At 35.0% G+C, this 16,483-nt stretch overlaps 1 long non-coding RNA gene across 8 annotated transcripts in view; it reads right to left on the bottom strand.

Moving 5' to 3' along the window:
- The window catches only part of LOC141548957 (uncharacterized), a 1,406,018-nt gene that overhangs the window by 417,933 nt on the left and 971,602 nt on the right, over window positions 1-16,483 (bottom strand). The window lies entirely within an intron of this gene.

Below are 16,483 nucleotides of genomic sequence, written 5' to 3'. Positions count from 1 at the left end.
CTATTAGTTTCAGGAACTATCAAACTAAAATAAAAAGTAGAGGATTGAAATGAATGTACATCCATTTTTTTACTGTCTTTGGTTTCAATCAAAACCAATGAAAGCTTCAAGAATAAAACCATAATCTATCTACCAAAGGAAAGTCAGGAATTATATGAGCAAAATTACAAAACCCTTTCCATACAAATAAAGTCAGATTTAAACACTTGGAAAATTATTAAGTGCTCTTGGATAGGCTGAGTAAATATAATAAAGATGACAATATTACCTAAACTAATCTATTCATTTAGTGCTATACCAATCAGACTCCCAAGAGACTATTTTAATGACCTAGAACGAGATCATAAATAAATTAGGGTAACATAGGATACTTTACCTCTCAGACTTGTGGAGGAGGAAGGAATTTGTGACCAAAGGAGAACTAGAGATCATTATTGATAATAAAATAGAAAATTTTGTATATAGCGAATTCACTCTAATTTATAAGAAATCAAACCATTCTCCAATTGATAAATGGTCAAAGGATATGAACAGATAATATTCAGTCAAAGAAATAGAAACTGTTTCTAGCCATATGAAAAGATGCTCCAAGTCATTATTAATCAGAGAAATGTAAATTAAGACAACTCTGAGATACCACTACACACCTGTCAGATTGGCTAGAATGACAGGAAAAGATAATGCAGAATGTTGGAGGGGATGTGGGAAAACTGGGACACTGATACATTGTTGGTGGAATTGTGAATGGATCCAATCATTCTGGAGAGCAATTTGGAACTATGCTCAAAAAGTTATTAAACTGTGCATACCCTTTGATCCAGCAGTGCTACTACTGGGCTTATATCCCAAAGAGATTTTAAAGAAGGGAAAGGGACCTGTATGTGCAAGAATCCTTGTAGCAGCCCTCTTTGTAGTGGCCAGAAACTGGAAACTGTGTGGATGCCCATCAACTGGACAATGGCTGAATAAATTGTTGTGTATGAATGTTATGGAATATTATTGTTCTGTGAGAAATGACCAGCAGGAGGATTTCAGAAAGGCCTGGAGAGACTGACATGAACTGATGCTGAGTGAAATGAGAAGAACCAGGAGATCATCATATACTTCAACAGCAATACTATATGTTGATCAATTCTGATGGACGCAGCCCTCTCCAACAATGAGATGAACTAAATCAGTTCCAGTAGAGCAGTAACAAATTGAACCAGCTACACCCAGAGAAAGAACTCTGGGAGCTGACTATGAACCACTACATAGAATTCCCAATCCCTCTGGTTTTGTCTACCTGCCTTTTTGATTTCCTTCACAGGTTAGTTGTACACTATTTCAAAATCCGATTCTTTTTGTACAGCAAAATAACTGTTTGGACATGTATCCGTATATTGTATTTAATTTATACTTTAACATGTTTAACATGTATTGGTCAACCTGCCGTCTGGGGGAGGGGGTGGGGGAAGGAGGGGAAAAATTGGAACAAAAGGTTTTGCAATTGTCAATGCTGAAAAATTACCCATGCATATATCTTGTAAATAAAAAGCTATAATAAAAATAGAAAATTTTGATTATATCAAATTAAAAATCCTTTGTAAAAACAAAACTAATGCAAACAAGATTAGAAGGGAAGCAATAAGCTGGGAAAACATTTTTACAGTTAAAGGTTCTGATAAAGGCCTCATTTCCAAAATATACAGAGAATTGACTCTAATTTATAAGAAATCAAGCCATTCTCCAATTGATAAATGATCAAAGGATATGAACAGACAATTTTCAGATTATGAAATTGAAACTGTTTCTACTCATATGAAAGGGTGCTTCAAATCACTATTGATCAGAGAAATGCAAATTAAGACAACTCTGAGATACCACTACACACCTGTCAGATTGACTAAGATGACAGGAAAAAATAGTGATGAATGTTGGCGGGGATGCGGAAAAACTGGACACTGATGCATTGTTGGTGGAGCTGTGAAAGAATCCAACCATTCTGGAGAGCAATTTGGAACTATGCTCAAAAAGTTATAAAACTGTGCATACCCTTTGATCCAGCATTGCTGCTATTGGGCTTATGTCCCAAAGAAATACTGAGGAGGGGAAAGGGACCTGTATATGACAAAATGTTTGTGGCAGAACTTTTTGTAGTGGCTAGAAACTGGAAAATGAATTAATGAGAATGGTTGGGTAAATTGTGATATATGAATGTTATGGAATATTATTGCTCTGTAAAAACTGACCAACAGGAGGAATACAGAGAGGCCTGGAGAGACTTACATCAACTGATGCTGAGTGAAATGAGCAGAACCAGAAGATCTCTGTACACTTCAATGCTGTATGAAGAGGTATTCTGATGGAAGTGGAAATCTTCAACATAAAGAAGATCCAACTCACTTCCAGTTGATCAATGATGGACAGAAACAACTACACCCAGAGAAGGAACACTGGGAAATGAATGTGGACTACTTGCATTTTTGTTTTTCTTCCCAGGTTATTTTTACCTTCTGAATCCAATTCTTCTTGTGCAACAAGAGAACTGTATGGATCTGCACATATATATTGTATCTAGGATATACTTTAATATGTTTAACATGTATAAGACTGCCTGTCATCTAGGGGAAGGGGTGGAGGGAGGGAAGGGAAAAATTAGAACAAAAGTGAGTGCAAGGGACAATGTTGTAAAAATTACCATGCATATGTTCTGTCAAGAAAAACTATAATTAAAAATTTTTAAAAATTATTTGATTTTTGTTATGTAATAAAATTTTTTAAAAAAATATTTAAAAAACAAAAAAGAATAAGAGAATAAAAACATCATAAATATTTCTGTAAAAAAGCCCAATATTTTCAGTCATTTTATCTAGTCCATTTTGAATAGTCTAATTTTACAGCTAATCTATTTCTTTATGTTTATATGCTTCTCCTCCCCTCAAATGACCCCCAGTGAGCCACCTACAATGCAGTGCTTCTCAAAAACACTCAGTTTAAATGACTGTTGGGCATCTTATTCAAGGTCCCAATCCCTTGAAGCTTTAGTCCTAGCTACCCCATTAGAAGCCTGGATCATGACCCCAATGGGAGGGTTCAACATGGTCCCATGAAGATTTCTCTTCAAAGAATACTAAAGGAAAAAACCTCTCCTATCCCAAGGAATATTATCAAATGATCACCTATCCAAAAAAATTCTTAGAAGAACTTTAGAAACTTGAAAAATCAAATGAGAAAGATTGAGGAAATATTAAAAATAAATAAGAACAATCTAAGAAAACGAAAAAAATAATGCAAGAAAGTCAATCAAATGAAATGGAAATCTTGAAACATAAGGAAGAAAATTATTGTTTGAATACTAGAATTGGCCAAAAGAAATTCAAGGAAGTTAAGAGACCAAGAAACAATAAAACAAAATCTAAAGATTAAAAAAATTAATGATAAAGAAATATTGCATTAGTAAAACAATTTATAGATCTACAGATTATAGATCAAGAAAAGATAAAAATAAAGTATGATACAATACACGAACTAATTAAAGAAATTTCTCTTGAAGTATCAGAACAAAAGAGGAAATTAGAAATAGAAAAACTTCATTGATCACCACCTGAAAGAGATTCTACAAGGTAAACCTACAGAAATATCAAAGCCAAATTCCAAAAACCCCAGGTCGAGGGAAAAATATTATGGGTCACAAGAGAATAATATTCAAATATTATAGAGCCACAATCAGAATCACACAAGACCTATCAGCAGCTCTACTGAAAGGCCATGGGTTTTCTAACACAATATATCAAAAAGAAAATATAAAATAAAACTGTTAATGCATACAAAAATATCATATCCAGCAAAGTTAAGCATAATCCTGAATGGGAAAAAAAATAAACATTTAATAAATTTCCAGATTTTCAGGATTTTGTTGCAAAAAGACCTGAATATAGTAAAAAAAATTGACATATAAGATCCAAAAGAAATATAAGATAAACATCAAAAACTAATTAAAAGGGGCTCAATAAGGACAAGCTGTTTGTGTGTGTGTGTGTGTGTGTGTGTTGTGTGTGTTTGCAAATGTAAACCACATTTCTAAGACCGCAATTAGTAATTGCATAATTCAAAAGAAAGTTTGTGGTAGAGATGAGTGTGATGCAATTTTAAAATACAAAACTGTGTAGGAAGAGGGAGAAAGAGTAATTGTCTCTTATAAATGAGATGTGAGTGGAAGAACTGATATGGAAAAATGAGATGGGGCAGGAGGTCTGATAGTTCTGGAAATCTACTCTCATCAGGAAAGGGTTAAAAAGGAAACAATACATATCTATGTAGAAGGGGATAAAAGTTTTCTAAATTCAGAAGAAAATCAGAGGGTAATGGAAGAGGTCAAAGGAAAAGGGTAGAGGATAAGGGAAGGATTTTTAGAGGGACTCCTACTCACATAAGATCTGGCTTAAAGAAAGAACAATTTGTACATTTAGAAGTAAATAAAAGTCTTCTAAATGTATATAAAAAAGAAAATGGTGAGGGAACAGAATAAGGAATAGAACTGTGAGTAGATGAAAGGGATTGGTATAAGATGGGTAGATCAATAAGAATGGAATAGAGAGGCAACAACACATCTATTGCAAGTTTATAAAAGTCCTTTAAATTCAGATAGAAACAAAAGGACAAGAAGAAAGAATACAGGGAGATGATAAGGCAGGATTTCTTGAAGGTAGGGCAGATTAAGGAAGGCAAGGGAGCATTTAAAAGTAAAGCAGAGGAGCCAAGCAAAATAGGATATGAGACACAGAAAAAAGAACGGGCAGGTAAGGGAGGATGTAGTTAAAAGCCAAACAGACATTTGTGGAAGGACAGGATAAAAAGAGACAAAAAACAGAAACAAATTAGATGGAAGGAAATATGCAATTATTGATTATAACTATAAATTGGAAAGGGATAAGCTCCCCCATAAAACAGAAGTAGATACCAGGATGGATTAGAAATCAAATTCCAACTATGTATCATCTAGAAGAAACACTGTTGATATAAAATTCACTGAATTAAAATAAGGGATTTTCCTCATCCCTTTCCCCCTCTCTAAGGTGGTAAGCAATTTTTTATACGTTATATATGTGCAATCATGTAAAAATATTTCCATTTTAGTCATTTTGCAGAAGAAATATATTAAAAGTGGGAAAATATGAAAAAAATGAAGAAAGTGAGAATAATATGCTTGAATAGAGATTCAGAGTCCCTAAATTCTTTCCTAGATGTGAATAACCCTTTTCCTCAGGATTCCTTTGTATTTATCTCAGACTATTGTGTTATTGAGAAGAGCTAAGTCTTCACAGTTGATTACCCTTCTACTATGTCGTTGTTAATACATTTCTCATTGTCTAAACTCTTATTACTTCAGTTTGCAACAATTCGTGGAAATTTTTTCCAGCTTTTTCTCTGAAGTCTGCCTACTAGTCATATCTTATAGCACAAGAGTGTTCCATTCTATCCATATAGGCAAACTTGTTCATCCATTCCCCAAGTAATCAGCATCTCCTCCATTTCCAATTCTTATCAGCACAAAAAGAGCTGCTATAAATATTTTGATAAGTAGGTTATTCTACCATACACACACACACACACACACACACACACACACACACACACACACACACACACATATATATATATATATATATATATATATATATATATATATATATATATATATATATATATATATATATATATGTTGAACTCAGGTTTTCCTGACTTCAGGGCTAGTGCTCTACCCACTGCGTTACCTAGCTGTCTCTATATTCACAATATGATTAACTTTTGGACATAGCTTCAAATTGTTCTTCATAATGGTTGGAACAGTTCAAAACTCCAACAATAATGCATTGAAGTCCCAATTTTTCCACATCCCTTCCAACATACATTATTTTCATTTTATGTCATACTGGCTACTCTTATTGGTATCAAGTTGTACCTCCTAGCTGTTTGAATTTGCATCCCCATATAAATAGGGATTTAGAGCATTTTTCTTATGACTACATATAACTTTGATTTCTTCATCAGAAAACTGTCTCTTCATATCCTTTGATCTTTTACATTGGGGAATGACTTGTATTTTTATAAATTTGACTAAGTTTTTCCTATATTTGAGAATGAGTCTTATAAACATTTTTTTGCTGATTTTACATATCAAATTATTACCCAGCTTTCTGCTTTGCTTCAAGTCATGGTTGCATCTGTTCTGTTTGTTCAAAAACTTGTTCATTTAAAATAATCAAGATGACCCATTTTATATCTCCTAATGTTTTTTATTTCTTGTTTGATACTAAATTCTTCCCTTCTTCAGAGATCTGACAGGTAAACTATGCCATGTGTTCTTAATTTGCTTAAGGTATCGTTGTTTATGTCTAAATCCTGAACCCATTTTGAACTAATTTTAGTATACAGTATACTACTTTCTGCCATACTGTTTTCCAGGTTTCCCAGAAGTGTTTTTGTTGGTTTGTTTGTTTGTTTTTGTTTCTTTTTGGTCCTAGCAGTGAGTTCCTGTCTCAGAAGCTGGGGCTTTAGGTTTTTCAAACACTAAGTTTCTATGGTCATATACTACTATATCTTGAATACCCAATTTTTCTACTAATTTACTACTGTATTTCCTAAACAGTACTATTAGCTTTCATGCTTACCATTTTATAATTCAGTTTGAGATATGGCACAGTTAGCCCAACTCCCTTTCATTTTTTTTTCATTAATTTCTTTAGTATTCTTGACCATTTGATCTTCCAGATGAATTTTATTATGGTTCTTTTCTAGCTCTGTAAAATATTTTTGGTGGTTTGATTTGATATGACACTAAATAATTAAATTAAATTATTTAGGTAGAATTGTCATTTTTATTATGCTGTCTCAGCTTATCCATAAGCAATTAATGTTTTTCCAATTCCTTAGATCTCTCTTAATTTATGCAAAATGTATTTTGTTTTCATATAGTTTCTGAGTTTGTCTTGGCATATAGATTCCCATATTTTGTATCACCTAAAGTTATTTTAAATGGACTTTTCCTTTCTATAACTTGTTGCAGTGCTTTGTTGGTTATATATATATATATATATATGTATATATATATATATATACATATATATATATACATACATATATATGTGTATATATATATATATGCAATTATATACATATATATGTTCATGATTCTGTGTTTTGATATCCCGCAATTGTGCTAAAGTTGTTAGTTTTTCATTCACTTTTGAGTTTAATCTTTATGATTATCTGTTTCCTCATTGCTTATTGTACTTCCTTTCATTTTTTTTTCTTTTCTTTGCTAGAGCTAACATTTTTAACACAATATTGAATAAAAGTGGTGATGAAGGGCATCCTTGTGTCACATCTGAGCTTTTTGGAAAGGCTCTTACCTTATTTTCATTATGCTTGCTGATGGTTTTGGATGGAAACTCTTTCTATTTTAAAGAAACCTCTCTTTCTTCCTAGGTTCTCTAGTCCTGGCCTAGGTTGGGGAATGAGTCCTTAGATAATAGACTGTTAGATGTGGGAGAATTTTTGTGTAAAAGTGTGCAGTTCCAATAATTATCCCATTCCCTGCAAAGCAATTAAATACCTTCTTTAGGCAAGAACAATTAATCAAATAAAATCAGTTACAACAAAAAGATAAAAGGTCTATATCTATCTTCTGGAATGAAACGAAAGAACTTCCTTAGGGGATTTGGTTGTAAATTCATGAACATATAGGAAAGAGAGAGGTCCTGTTTTAGAAAAAGAAAGCTGTTTTTAGTGTTTGGAAGCAGAGAGCAATGAGCAGAATTAAGGCAACTAGAGCCAAAAACTGGCAGAGCTGCATCAACCAGCAATAGGAGGAAAAAAAAAAAAAGGTAGGACTGAGCTCTGGCAGAGAAAGAGAACCTCAGTGATGGACATGGGCTCTATGAGCATCTCAGGCTGGTGCTATCAGTGTATCCACCTACTAAAAGCCTCCCCTAATTTCCTCTCTTAATACCTCTCTAGTCATAGACACAAGAGTCATCACCTTTTTAGCTACACAAAGTTTTCTAGGAACCTGAATTTTGCCTCAACCATAAAGAGGCCAGGGTAAAACAGACAGATAGCCCAACCTCTGAAAGAATGTTAGGAATTTTCCTAACCCATAATGTTTCATCTAAGGAAATTCCTAAAAGTTGTAGAAGAACATATAGGAAAATCATGTAGATTGAGGTGGGGCCTTGTATTACCGGAAAGCCTATGTTAGAGATGAGCTCGTGATTGTAAGATGATGTTACAATGAGATAATAGATCCCAGAATTCCAGGACTAGAAAGAGCTTTAGATCATGGAATCTGAGAGATCATAGAGATCTAGAGATCATAGAATAAGCAATGTCAGAATCCCTGGAACACACAAAACATCAGTGATATGGAGGATCATATTTGTATCACAGAATGCTGGAACTGAAAAGGGAACTCAGAACCCAGAATTATTTATAACAAGGAATTTTGGTGAGAGTTAACAAGTGGAAACAAGTAGATGACTATGGGTAATGGGAAATGAAGAAACAAATTTATGATACATGAATTGTGTGGGACAGTATCTCAGAGTAAGAAAAAGCTAAGAGGTTTATTACGATTTCATGAGAAAGAGCATCTCCCATCTGACAAGGTATTTGTCAGTAAAAGAGGGCAAAGTAAAAACTGCAAAACACAAGAGTAAATAGCCTGAACATAACAGTCCCATCCACCCTTAGCCTGACCACTTCTCCCATTGTTTGGGGGAGCCTGGACTTACATTAATTGGGGAAATCTTATGCAGAAATAAGAGAGTTTTTTTAAAAGGTACTTAAATTCTAATTAAGAGGTGGTGGAAAACAAGAGACAAACAATTGCAACTTCCTTATCTATAGCTCTTTTTGTCATTATAAAGTCTAAAATCACAATTAAGGTATAGTTTAAGGCTATATTCCCATGAGAATGTCTTCATTCAATTAATTCTACACATCAATGTAATGGAATATTAATATATGGTAAAAAGTGATATGTAGGGGCATCTAGATGGTGAAATGAATATAGCACAGGACTTGAAATCAGGAGAAACTGTGTTTAAATCCAGTATCAGACACTAAACACTTCCTATCTGTGAGACCATGGGAAAGTCACTTAATCCCAATTGCTTTGCAAAAAAAAAAGTGATGACCCAGATGAATATAAAAGAACATAGAAAGTTCTGTTTGAACTTATGTAGAGCAATGTAAATAGAGCTAAAAAAAACTCTTGACACTGACCAAAACAAAAGAAATGGAAACAAAATACAAAAATTCAAAAGTAAATGTTAACAAAATTATTCTGATCAAACATGACTTAAATGAAAAAAAATTGAGAACATACCCCCAATCTGTAATGGACCAGAATTCTGGAGAAATTCTTACAACAAGATGTTAACTCAGTGGAATTGATAAGACAGTGGTTATCGAGTTTAGCATGTGAATTCTCTAGTTCAGTATGATTGATTTAATCTTACAACAAATAATGGTTCTCTAGTGATAGAATGATTGGTTTATACTCAGCATACCGTAATGATGTAATTGTAATAGAGCATATAAACTGAGGACAAAGTCAGCCACAGACATTCCATCTTGGACCGTCCTCTGGTGGCTCTCCTGCCTCCTGCATTTCCTCCACTGAAACCAAGACCCATTTTGGAGGGCCTCCAGAAAGCTAGTCAAGCCCCAGGCGAAGGAGAAAGATTATGAAGGAAATAATAAAGACTTTGGACTTTATTCCTGACTATTCTCATGGTGATTATTCTGTTGAAACCAAGGCTAGTCCTGAGACCTCCAGACTGCTAACCAGAACATTACATCTTGCACACAAAGCAAATATCGCATTCGTTAGTTTTATTCATTTACTTTTAAATATTTCTTCCCAGGTACATGTAAAATATTTTTCTAATACTTGTTTTCCAAATTTTGAGCTCCTTCCTTCCTCTTTATATCCACCAGCCACATTAGAGGACCCATGTGAAGTTGTGTAAAAAATTTCCATAAAAATCACGTTGTTAAAAAATCCAAAACCACACAGTTCCTTCCTCCACCAATTAAAAAAATACAATCCTCAAGAAAAAAAAATACACTGCATTCTGTATTCATACATCATTAGTTGCTTCTCTGGGTGTAGATAGAATTTTTGATCGTTTTCAATCCTTCAACACAAAAAAATTTCAGATCTAAACAATACTCATGGTTAAGCCAAGCTAATATAATAAAAATGACAATTCTGCCTAAGTTGCTCTATCTGTTCAGTTCCATAGCAATCAAACTGTCAAAACGTCATTTTACAGAACTTGAAAAAATAACAAAACTAATTTGGAAGAACAAAAGGACAAGAATATCAAGGGAATTAATGAAAAAAAATATAAAGGATGATGGCTAAGTGGCAGCAAACCTAAAACTATATTATAAAGCAGCAGTTATCAAAATCATTTGGCACTTGCTAAGAAATAGACTGGTGGATCAGTGAAATAATAGGTTAGGTACACACGACACAATAATCAAGGCCTATAGCAATATAGTATTTGCTAAACTCTCAAACTTCACTTCTGGAATAAGAACTCAGTATATGACAAAAATTGCTTGGAAAACTGTAAACTAATATGTGAAAAACTTGGCATAGGCCTACATCTCACACCCTATATTAAAATAAAGTCAAAATGCACACATGATGGCATGTCGTTTAACATCTGGAAGTAGTGGAGCTAGACTGCAATCCCAGCCCCGCTACTTAGCACATTGACTACAGCTGTAGCCACACTTACTGATTTCATAAACTCCCAGGTTTTCTTTTCAATTTACTAACCCTGCTCACCAAAGCCTTTACCTGCATTGGATAAGGGCCAAGTCTCTCTCTGATTTCATATAACTTTCATAAATTGCCTTCAAAACTATTACCCTTTTTTGAATTTGTTTTCTCTGAATATTGCTCTTGTGAGTGATTTGTGCCAATATTTTATTGAATAAAGTGAAAGTAAGGGTGAAAGCAAATCAGTGGCGTCTCTGCAGCTATGTTTTTGTCCTAAATCAGATGATCTTCATGATCATAAAGAGTTTAATTGGTCATTTCAATACTGATGATTTGTCCTCATTTCCTATGTACAATAAAGGAATTCATTACTCCAGCTCTTTGCCCCCTGACCTGGAGTAAACTGTCCCACAGGTTGAAATAAATAAAATTACACTGTGGAATTCATCTAAGTGTAATATTAGGAAATGCATATAACATAGTAGCCTTCAAGTGAAATGGTGACATAATGGGACGTCCTTATAAGATTTCTGAAGTATTTTTCCTTGTCCTAAATTTTAAAGTACATTGCAGTATCCTGTTTGGACACAAGATGTCAGTGAAAGAAGACATGTTGTTCCTCAAAGGCAAGTAATTGGCGAACAAGCTTTTATTCTGCACCTAATTTCAATTTAATTCAGTTCAGTGGACATGTATTGATCACCTACTATGTGCCAGGCATGTTATGCCAGTCATGGGAGATTTCTGGAAATTAAGAGTGATGTGAAATCAAAAATAAGCAGGCAATTACAGTAAAACACATGGAAGAGAATGACCTAGAAAAAATAACGACAAAATTCATATGGAAGAACAAAATGTTGAGAATTTCAAGGGAACTAATGAAAAAAAAATCAAATGAAGGTGGTCTACCTGTACCTGATCTAGAACTATATTATAAAGCAGCAGTACCAAAACCATTTGGTATTGGCTAAGAAATAGACTAGTTGGTCAGTGGCATAGGTTAGGTTCACAGGGCAAGATAGTGAATAAAAATAGCAATCTAATCTTTGACAAACCCAAAGACCCCAGCTTTTGGGATAAGAATTCATTATTTGACAAAAACTGCTGGGAAAACTGGAAATTAGTGTGGGAGAAATTAGGCATGGAACCACACTTAACACCACATACTAAGATAAGATAAAAATGGGGCCATGATTTAGGCATAAAGAACGAGATCATAAATAAATTAGAGGAACATAGGATAGTTTACCTCTTGGACTTGTGGAGGAGGAAGGAATTTGTGACCAAAGGAGAACTAGAGATCATTATTGATCGCAAAATAGAAAATTTTGATTACATCAAATTAAAAAGCTTTTGTACAAACAAAATTAATGCAAGCAAGATTAGAAGAGAAGTAACAAACTGGGAAAACATTTTTACAATTAAAGGTTCTGATAAAGGCCTCATTTCCAAAATATGTACAGAATTGACTCTGATTTATAAGAATTCAAGCCATTCTCCAGTTGATAAATGGTCAAAGGAGATGAACAGACAATTCTCAGATGATGAAATTGAAACTATTTCCACTCATATGAAAGAGTGTTCCAAATCACTACTGACCAGAGAAATGCAAATGAAGACAACTCTGAGATACCACTACACACCTGTCAGATTGGCTAAGATGACAGGAACAAATAACGATGAATGCTGGAGGGGCTGTGGGAAAACTGGGACACTGATGCATTGTTGGTGGAGTTGTGAAAGAATCCAGCCATTCTGGAGAGCAATTTGGAATTATGCCCAAAAAGTTATCAAAATGAGCATACCCTTTGATCCAGCAGTGCTACTACTGGGCTTATATCCCAAAGAAATACTAAAGAAGGGAAAGGGACTTGTATGTGCCAAAATGTTTGTGGCAGCCCTTTTTGTAGTGGCTAGAACCTGGAAAATGAATGGATGCCCATCAATTGGAGAATGGTTGGGTAAAGTATGGTATATGAATGTTATGGAATATTATTGCTCTGTAAGAAATGACCAGCAGGAGGAATACAGAGAGATTTGGAGAGACTTACATCAACTGATGCTGAGTGAAATGAGCAGAACCAGAAGATCACTGTACACTTCAACAATGATACTATATGAGGATGTATTCTGATGGAAGTGGAAATCTTCAACAAAGAGAAGATCTAATCCAATTCCAATTGATCAATGATGGACAGAATCAGCTACACCCAGAGAAGGAACATTGGGAAATGAGTGTAAACTGTTTGCATTTTTGTTTTTCTTCCCAGGTTATTTTTACCTTCCGAATCTAATTCTTCCTGAGCAACCAGAAATTAGGTTCTGCACACATATATTGTATCTAGGCTATACTATAACATATTTAACACGTATGGGACTGCCTGCCATCTAGGGGAAGGGGTGGAGGGAGGGAAGGGAAAAATCAGAACAGAAGTGAGTGCAAGGGATAATGTTATAAAAAAATTACCCATGCATATGTACTGTCAAAAAAAGTTATAATTATAAAATAAAAAAAAAAACACATGGAAGAGAACAGTATATAACTGACAAAGTAGGATATAGCTAAAATGTCAAGTGTTTTGAAAGTCAATGACTGGAGTCTCTGTTTAATTCCAGGTGCACAGGGGAGATACTGGAGTTTCTAGAATAAATTTACTGACCCAAGTCTAAATATTTCAGAAACTGCAGAGATCACGTCAGTGAAAGAGTGTGCTATGTTTCTGAAAGTCAATTAATTGATCAGTGAGCGTTCATTAGATGCCTACTTTGTAGGAGTCATGGGAGACAGCCTTTGCAGTGATATGTAGATGGGTCAAGAAGTCTCATGTGTGAGGAAGAGAAAGCAGGCAAACCTTGCTCAATAGAGCTCCTTAAGGGCTTAGCCCCCTCCTATGTCTCTAGACTTCTTGCACCTCAGTGACATTGGTACCCTGGATATCCCACAAACAGGACACTCCATCTCTCAGTTTCTGGCATTTTCTCTGGTGGTCCCCATTGCTTGGAATGCTCTCCTTTCTCATCTGCTTCCTTCCCAACTAAAATCTTATCTTTTATGAGAAGTTTTCCTAAGCCTCCTTAATTCTAGTGCCTTCACTTATTCTGTATGAAGTCTGTATGTCTCCCCCTTAGAATGGAAGCTCCTTGAGTGAAGAAACTTTTGTGGATCCCAGGGCTGAGCACTTTGCCTGGCATACTGTACACACTTAGGAAATGTTGACTGATTAATGGTATCATTATCAAGTGGTATATAATAAGGATATAAAAGTAAGCTGTAGCCAGGTTTGAAGGGACTCTCAGTGACATCCTAATTGGATTGGGGAGCCACTGCATTTACTGAAAGAATTAATTGACCAAGGGATTTGGAACATCCTTTTGGCTGCTGAGTGAAGAATGGCTCAGAGAAGAAGCATCTGATGTGAAAATTCCAATGGGGAGCCAAAATGGCAGAGAGGACACACGTTTCTTTCTAACCTTCTCCTACACCTTAAGACTAATTAGCAAATCCAGTTCTGGATGGCAGAATCCAGGAATATTGGGAGTGCAACAAATTACCAGCAGAAGATAATTTTGAAGATTGCCAGGAAAGGCCTGTGTCAATTGGAAACGGGAGAGAGGCAGCCAAGCACAAGCAGGTTGAGCACAGATGGCAGCACAGACAATGCAGAGTCCTGGGGTGGTGCAGACTCTGTGGAGCAGTGCAGACTCCATGTGGTGGAAAACCTATGGGGATGAATCTACAGGAATCTGCAGTAGTGTTGGCCACTCTGCCCTGGTTGCAAGCCAGTAGATCAGCAGAGAAGTTATAAAACATCTGACACAAACACAAAAGGTAAATAGTGAGCCCTGAAGTGCCAGAACCTCATGGGACCTGGCCATGCCCACCCAGCACCGGGAGGGAATCAGTACTGACCCAGCACAGTCGTGGCCACTTGGAGAGGAAGCCACTGCTTGTAGAGGAAGCTTGGAAAATATCCTTTGCCCTAAAATCAGATCCCAACTCTTTTTTTAAAAAATGAGTAAGAAAGCAAAGAGAACTCTGACCACAGATAGTTATTATGGTGAAAGAGAAGAGCAGATTTCAAATCCTGAGGAGACTAAAGCATATCTAAAAGTAGATCATCTCCAGATGAAGCCCCCAAAAGTGATATAATATGCTCCTCATCACACCAGACTCTCCTAGAAGAAATTTAAAAGGATCTTAAAAGTGAGCTAGAAGAAAAATGGGGAAAGGAAATGAAAACTTTGCAAAAGGGTTTGGAAACGGCACATAATTTATCAAAAGATAATTTGATAAAAGAAAAAAAGAAAAAAAAACTCCCAGAAAAACAGAATTTGTGAAACAGGAAAATAAAATCACCCCTTAACAAACAGGATTTGTGAAATGAAAAAAAAAATTCATAGAACAAAACAACTCATTTAAAAATTCATTTGGACAAATACAAAAAGAAGTAAAAAAAAAAAAAAAGTAAATGAAGAAAATACTTCACTAAACTTCATAATTGAACAAATGGAAACGAATAACTCAATGAGACCACAAGAATCAGTCAAGAAAAACAACAAAAAAAGAAAAAGTAGGAAAAATGTAAAATTATTTTCTTCAGTTACCTTTTCTTAATTTTTTTTTGTTATTTGGCCAATTGAATTCTTAAATGAGTTGTTTTGTTCAATGGATTTTTTTTCCATTTTACAAATTCTGTTTGTCAAGGTGTTTTCTTTATCCATTTTGTCAAATCTATTTTGTAAGGATTGATATGCTTTTGCTATTTTGCCAAGTCTATTTTGTAAGGAGTTATTTGCTTTTTCCATTTCACTAAGTCTATTTTTAAGGATTTTTTTTTCAGGCAATTTCTGTGTTTCCTTTTCCAAACCCTTTTGCAAAGTTCTCATTGTCTTTCTGATTTTTCTTCTCTCCTTTAAGGTCCTTTTTGAATTTTTCCAAGAGAGCCCTGCTCTGCAAGATCGTGGGGACTCATTCATATCATCCTTTGGGGCTTCACCTGGAGATGATCTCTGATTTTGAGATCTGTTTTAACTCTTTCTACATAAAAAACAATCTTCTTTTTGCTCATTTTCTTAAATGTTGAGGTCTGCTTTTAGGGCAAAGGGGAGATCATCCAAGCTTCCTTGAAAGGTGACAGTAGCTGAGCTGGGTCTATGCAACTACCTTCCGGTGCTTGGGGGATGCATGGCCAGGTCCCATGATATTCTGGGGGTTTAGGCTCCCTATTGTCTTTTGTATTTGTGTTGCATGTTTTGCAGCTAATCTGCTAATCTACTAGCTTGCAACCAGGACAGAGTAGAAACACTGCTATAGATTCCTCTGGTTATATTACCAGACCACCCCAGGTGCTTGGCCCCTCCCTCCATGCACAATTGAAAAAGACCTTTTCTAAAGTTCTTCCAAAATATCTTATGCTAGAAATTTGTTATACTACAAATATTTGTGGGTTCTAGCACTCCAAAGCCAGCTCAGAGGCTTGATTTGGTGTTGATTTGAGGGACAGCAGGGAGAGCTCAGATAAAGACGCATCTCCGCTCTGCTTCTTAAACAAATGATTTTCAAGCATGTGCTAATTCTGCAGATATTAAATCCAAATGTGACTGCAGATTTCATGTGCTACATGTAAAAAACCAACATAGGTGAAGTATGGCTTAATCTTGAATAAGAATGTAAAATCAAAATTACATTTATTTCATGTTAAT

Source organism: Sminthopsis crassicaudata, chromosome X (genome assembly GCF_048593235.1).
Source record: "Sminthopsis crassicaudata isolate SCR6 chromosome X, ASM4859323v1, whole genome shotgun sequence".
In the NCBI taxonomy this organism is placed as follows: Eukaryota; Metazoa; Chordata; class Mammalia; order Dasyuromorphia; family Dasyuridae; genus Sminthopsis; species Sminthopsis crassicaudata.
This window is presented reverse-complemented; position numbering and strand designations above follow the sequence as displayed.